Here is a 7,454-nt window from a genome sequence, read left to right on the forward strand (position 1 = left end):
TAATCAACCGTTTATCTTCACACTTAAGGGATCTGGAAAAAGAACAGCAAAATAAGCCCAGAAGGAGTACAATGAAGGAGATAATAAAGATCAAAGCAAAAATAATTGAAATAGAGACCAAAAAAAAAAACAAAAAAAACCCAAAAAACAATACAAAAGATGAATGAATCCAAGAGCTGGTTTTTAGAGAAGAAAAACAAAATTGACAAACTTTTAGCCAGACTCATCAAAAGAGAGAGCGAGGACCCAAATTAATAAAATCAGAAATGAAAGAGAGGTGACAACAGACACCACAGAAATACAAAAAAAAAAATTTAAAAATTACTATGAGCAACCTATATGCCAATAAATTAGACAATCTGGAAGAAATGGACAATTTTCTAGAAACATACAACCTTCCACAGCTAACTCAAGAAGAAACGGAAAACCTGAATAAACTGACGACCACCACGGAAATTGAATCAGTAATCAACAAGCTCCCAACAAACAAAAGCCCTGGACCGGATCGCTTTACAGGTGAATTTTACAAAACATTCAAAAAAGAATTATCACCTATTCTCCTCAAACTATTCCAAAAAATCCGGAAGGAGGGAAGGCTCCCAAACTCTTTTTACGAGGTCACTATCATCCTGATCCCATAATCAGACAGAGACATTACAAAAAAAGAAAACTACAGGCCAATACGCCTAATGAAAATAGATGCAAAAACTCTCAACAAAATATTAGCGAAGAAAATTCTGCAATACATTAAAAAGATCATACATCATGATCAGGTGGGATTCATTCCTGGTATGCAAGGGTGGTTCAACATCCGCAAATCAATTAATGTGATACACCACATTAACATAATGAAAAATAAAAATTATGTGATCATACTGACAGATGCAGAAAAAGCATTTGACAAAATCTAGCAGCAATTTATGATAAAAACTCTTAAGAAAGTGAGAATAGAGGGACCATATCTCAACATAATAAAGGCCACGTATGATAAACCCACAGCTAATATCATACTCAATGGGGAAAAGCTAAAACAATTCCCCTTAAGATCAGGAACAAGGCAAGGTTGCCCACTTTCTCCACTTTTATTCAACATAGTGCTGGAAGTTCTAGCCACAGCAATCAGACAATAAAAAGAAATAAAAGGCATCCAAATTGGGAAGGAGGAAGTAAAATTGTCATGCAGATGACATGATACTATATATAGAGAACCCTAAAGAATCCACCAAAAAACTATTAGAACTGATACATGAATTTAGTAAAGTAGCAGGATACAAAATTAATATTCAGAAATCAGTTGCATTTATATGTAACAATAATAAAATATCAGATGGAGAAATTAAGAAAACAATCCCATTTACAATTGCTTCAAAGAGTATAAAATACCTAGGAATAAATTTAACCAAAGAAGTAAAAGATCTGTACTCAGAAAATTATAAGACACCGAAGAGAGAAATTAAATAAGACACAAATAGATGGAAACACATACCATGCTCATGGATAGGAAGAATTAATACCGTTAAAATGTCCATAGTGCCTAAGCAATATACAGATTCAACGCAATTCCTATCAAACTACCAAGGACATTTTTCACAGAAATAGAACATATAATCCTAAAATTTATATGGAACCATAGAAGACCCCAGATAGCCTTGGCAAGCTTGAGAAATAAGAACAAAGTGGGAGGTATAACAATACCTGACATCAAATTATACTACAAGGCTACAGTAATCAAAACAGCACGGTACTGGCATAAAAACAGACATATAGATCAATGGAACAGAATAGAGAGCCCAGAAATAAATCCATGCCTATATGGTCACTTAATCTACGACAATGGAAGCAAGAATGTATGGTGGGTAAAGACAGTCTGTTCAATAAATGGTGCTGGGAAACCTGGACAGATACATGCAGAAAAATGAAGGTGGACCACCTCCTTACACCATATACAAGAATAACTTGAAAATGGATTAAAGACTTAAATGTAAGATCTGAAACCATAAAACTACTAGATAAAAGTTTACAGACATTACCCGGAGTAAGATTTTTACTGATATATCCCCTTGGGCAAGGGAAGTAAGATAAAAAATAAACATGTGGGATTACATCAAAGTAAAAAGTTTTTTTCACAGCAAAGGAAATCATCAATAAGACAAAAAGGGATCCTACTGAATGGGAGAAGATATTTGCCAATGATATATCTGATAAGGGGTTAATATCCAAAATTTATAAAAAACTCACTTAACTCCAAAAAAACAAACCCCAAATTAAAAAATGAGCAGAGGACATGAAGAGATGTTTTTCTAAAGAGGACATATAGATGGCAAACAGACATATGAAAAAATGCTCAACCTCACTAATCATTAGAGAAATGCAAATAAAAACCACAACGAGATACCACCTCACCCCAGTCAAAATGGCTATCATCAATAAATCAACAAACAACAAGTGCTGGGGAGGATGTGGAGAAAAGGGAACCTTTGTGCACTGTTGGTGGGGTTGTAGATTGGTGCAGCCACTACGGAAAACAGTATGGAGGTATCTCAAAAAACTGAAAATGGAACTACCTTATGACCCAGCAATTCCACTCCTAGGTATCTATCCGTAATTCGAAAAAACTTATGCACCCCTGTGTTTATTGCAGCACTATACACAATAGCCAAGACTTGGAAACAACCAAAATGCCCATCGGTAGATGATTGTATTAAGAAACTGTGGTACATTTATACAATGAAGTATTAGGCAGCCATAAAAAGAGTGAAATCTTACCATTTGCAACAATATGGATGGACGTAGGGAACATTATGCTAAGTGAAATAAGTCAGACAGAGAAAAACAAATACCATATAATCTCACTTATATGTGGAATCTAAAGAAAAGCATAAATGAATGAACTAATCAGAAACAGTCTCAGAGACAGAGAAAAACTGAGGGTTGCTAGATGGGAGGGAGTGGTGGGTATAAGGTGGAAGGTGAGGGGATTAGACAGCACAATTGGTAACCACAAGATTGCCACAGGGATACGAAAGTCACTTTGGGGAACGTACTCAATAATGTTGTAAATATTTTGTAGGGTATCCGATGGACACTTGTCTCATTAGGAAGACCACTTCAGGGATGGTGTAGATGCCTGATCATTACACTGTACACCTGAAGCTGAACAATATTGAATGTCAATTGCAATTTTATACACATATATAGTTACAAGAAGTGGAGTACAGCATTAGGAACAGACAGTGGAAATGTAATGGCTGCTTGCAATGTCAGAGGGGTAGTAGATGGGGAGTGGGGGGTTATCACTGTGGGAGGGATATAAATTATAAATGTCTAACTAATACTTTGTTTTGTACACCTGAAACTAATAAAAAAATAAAAAAAATAAACTCCATCAAAATGAAAAAGAAATTAAAAACTTTTATGCATCAAAGAACATTATCAAATGAGTAAAAAAGCAACCCTCAGAATAGGAAAAAACATTTACAAATATTTAAAATATTTAGAAATCATATATCTGATAAAAGATTAGTATCCAGAATCTGTTAAAGAACTTGTACAACTTAACCAGCTAAAAAACAAACAATCCAATTTAAAAAAAGGGAAAAGGACTTAAATAGACATTTCTCCAAAAAAAGATTTATAAATGGGCAATAAACACATTAAAAGATGTTCAACCTCACTGACCATTAAGTATGAGATAACGGGGCAGCTGGACGGCTCAGTTGGTTAGAGCTCGAGCTCTTAACAAGGTTGCTGGTTCTATTCCTACATGGGCCTGTGAACTGCGCCCTCCACAACTAGACTGAAAACAATGGCTTGAGCTTCGGGCTGAGCCCACGGTGGGCGGCTGGTTGGCTTGGTAGTTAGAGTGCAGTGCTCATAACACCAAGGCCGCCGATTCGAGTCCCACATGGGCCAGTGAGCTGCGCCCTCCACAACTAGATTGAAAACAAAGACTTGACTTGGAGCTGAGCTGCGCCCCCCCACAACTATACTGAAAAACAACGACTTTGACATGGAGCTGATAGGTCCTAGAAAAACACACTGTTCCCCAATATTCCCCAATTAGAAAAAAAAAGTATGAGATAACAGAAATATAAATATATTGGTCTCTGCCCCCAGTTCCTGGCACAGAGCTCCTAAAACTCTTGTGCCTTCCTAAGTGATAAGAGCATTAGAAGCACCTTTTGTTCTAATGAGGCAACTCTGGGTGGATTCCTGGATGGGATGACCAAGCCATGATTAGCAGCTTAGAATTTTCAGCCCAACCCCCCCATCATCCAGAGAGGGAAAGGAGCTGGTAATGGAGTTAATGATTGATCATGCCTATGTGATGATGCCTCCATATCTGTCACAAATGGAGGGAGTTCAAATAATTTCCAGGTGGGTGAACACATCCATGTACCAGGAGGGTCCCCAACTCCATGGGGAAAGAAAGAAGTTCCTGCTGTCGGGACCCTCCCAGACCTCACCCTATGTATCTCTTTATCAACCCAAGTGTCCATCAATGGGTGAGTGGATAAACAAAATGTGGTATATACATACAATGGGACATTATTCAGCCTTAAAAAGGAAGGAAATTCTGACACGTCACAATATGGATGAACTTTGAAAACATTATGCTAAGTGAAATAAGCCAGACACAAAAGGAAAAATAGTGTTATGATTCCACTTATATGAGGTACCTATAGTAGTCAAATTCATAGAGACAGAAAGTAGAGTGGTGGCTGCCAGAGGACAGGGGTAGTGGAGAATGGGAAATTAATGCTTAATGGGTATAGAGTTCGAGTCTAAGAAAATGAAAAGTTCTGGAGATGGATAGTAATGATGGTTGCACAATGTGAATATATTTAATGCCACTGAATTGTACACTTAAAATGGGTTAAAATGGTAAATTTTATTTTACCACAATAAAAAAGTTGCATACTAAAATTATTTCCCAGGTATTATGAGAATCAAGTGAGATCTATGTAGAAAAGCTTTGTATTCTATATGGCCCTTCACAAATATTAGCTGTTTTAATCATTATTACCGTTAACCCCAATCTGACACCATTATCCACATTCTCTATCCAGTCATGCTCACCCAGCAGCACACTGTTGGAGTTTAAATGCTGTCCAGTGACATCCACTTTTGTTTTACTAAACTTTGGATTCCAAGTGCAAAGCCAATAGTCTCCCAGAGTTCTGGTTCTGAAACAGAACAAGTCCGCCAAAAGACTTAAGCTTTAGACAAGGTTGGTGGATTCTAAGGAAAGAACTCAGACTTCCTCCTCTTATTCTGTTTTCCCTAATGTTTGGCTTGGAAGCAGTCCTCATTCAGCAAGAAGAGGTCACCATGCCATTGTCAAGAACAGTGGAAATCTTCCTCCAATTCAGGTGATCACCCAGCTCCTTGGCCTGCTGCCAAGCAATGTATCTTATAAGGCAGCCTTTGAGCAGGTGAAGAATTCTGAACCTTCTGGGAAAAGAATACAGAAAATGTATTCACTGAGCATGAACTGAGAGCAAAAGCAGTTAAATAAGAAATAAAAAATGAAAATGCTAAAATCAAAAGACCAGAATGACCAGCTTGGATGGACTGGACAACTCTCTGTAGAGTAGCCTCAGAGCTGAACCCTTAAATATTCCCAGAAAGTACAGATATTGCTGCAGAAGCAGTGTGATAATGCAGTAGTGCAAAACTTAGGAATGATGTTTCTTTCTGGAAAACAAACCAATTGGTACCTACGTCCAGATACAGACTAGGATCTGTTTCAGCATTCAGGTGCTCTCTGAGGGCTCCTAGTTTCCGTAGCTCTTCAGGCATTAATTATTGAGGATTTCTCCTAACACGGGTACAGTGCCATCTGGAATCTTTTTCATGCTATGATGTCTGTCCAGGAGTTGCTGCCTTCCCAGATATTCCCTGGAGGAACAATGAGGGATTTCATTCCATGACTCTTTGAGGAGCTTTAAATGTGGGTCAAACATGAAGTAGTACTTAACCAGCTGTGGAAGTTTGACCTTGTATGGTCAGAAGAAAGAACCCAAGTCTCTGGGCCCTCACAATTCTGAACATCTTTGCTTGCTTCAATTGTACATTATCTAAGATTCTTAGTGTCATCAACAAGATTGAATAAGAACTCAGAACTTTTCCACAAAACTTTCTGCCAATGACCCACAAATCTTGCCTGTGATTTCCCAAATTCTTTGGTTCTCCGCTACATACAAAGCCGTTTTCTGCTCAAGGCCCCCAAATAACACCTATCCTATATATTTAGTCCCTTTTGTGTAGTCATGTATCTTTCCTAGTTTTCCTCCTACCTCTTCATACTGTACCTGTATCATTGTTAAATGAGGCCGAGCCATGATACCTACAACAGTGTCAGACGTCCCATCTTCCGTCTTTATTTTGCTATAACTGGAAGGCAAAGGAAATGTGTCACTCTGGGAGTGCCACAGTGAAGTTTCCCAACACTCTCATAGACAAAAGACGCTGAGGATGGGGTCACTAGCACATAGCCTATAAGTGAAACTCAAATATAAAAAAAACAAAACTTAGGAAATATTCCTTGCACACACCTCCTCTTTTATAACCAGTAGAGTAGGGTTGGTTGATGAAATGATAGAACCAACAGTAAGTTCTCCACAAATGATTAATCACAGCAGAACAAGCTCTGGCTAAGTGCTTCAACCTAGTCTTGGGTGGTTTATTATTGTGAGTCATTGACCCAACATCATCAGGTCACATGCTCTAAGTTCTTTTCCAGCAGTGGTAATACGTTGAGCCACCCACATTCTCTCAGTTATCCTGGGAGGCAACAGATACAGCAGTAAGCGTTCAGTCTCTGGAGCCAAAGCAACCTGAGTTCAAATCATGCTTTAGCTGCTTGTTGTGTACCACCGGTCAATGGTGTTTCCTGTTCTGATGTTTTCTGATACCCTGCCGGCCAATGTCCTCGGCCGCCCCGCCCCGCCCCCCATTACCTGGAACATGGAGCCCAGGGGCTAGACCAGCGTAGATATGGGTCTGTTCTCCCTTTACCTCCCCATCTGCTCAGCTATGTTAACGCCATAACGTTTAGTGCCCCTCACGCTCTTATTCTCTAGGCTGCCGCGACTTTCTTTCCCCATCGCACTCCGTAAACTCACAGTATTTGCAAAATGATAATGTGCACGCCGCTGGGGCGCGGCCAAGCACTTCCCTCCCCCAACAGGGCGTAATTAAAATGAAAGTGCCACGGTTGATAGCAAATGACTTCTCTGTTACTATGGTAAAGCCACTGCTTCCATCTTTATTGTGGTCGACAATTACTTGCGTTAGCTTAAGTAAAACATGAACAATAAAGGTTTCAAATTACCCTGGGCCTACCGGAATCCGACCGTGAACGACAAGCGGCAGCCCTGCCCGGAAGGGTTAATGCTCTCTGGGAAGTAACGTGCGCGGGCTGTGACGCAATGACGCCAGGGGAGGGGCCC

General features: G+C 39.2%; 1 long non-coding RNA gene across 1 annotated transcript; it reads right to left on the reverse strand.

Annotated features, from left to right (window-relative positions):
• Positions 1 to 4,912: 4,912 nt before the first annotated feature.
• On the reverse strand, positions 4,913 to 7,417 carry LOC148754633 (uncharacterized). Its single transcript, XR_016020001.1, has 4 exons — positions 7,337 to 7,417; positions 6,315 to 6,396; positions 5,725 to 5,901; positions 4,913 to 5,454 (listed from the first exon to the last, which is right to left on the reverse strand). It is a non-coding gene; the product is annotated as an uncharacterized LOC148754633 (long non-coding RNA).
• Positions 7,418 to 7,454: the final 37 nt, after the last annotated feature.

This window comes from Rhinolophus sinicus, chromosome 18 (assembly GCF_057876585.1).
Source record: "Rhinolophus sinicus isolate RSI-liver-muscle chromosome 18, RSI-T2T, whole genome shotgun sequence".
NCBI lineage: Eukaryota > Metazoa > Chordata > Mammalia > Chiroptera > Rhinolophidae > Rhinolophus > Rhinolophus sinicus.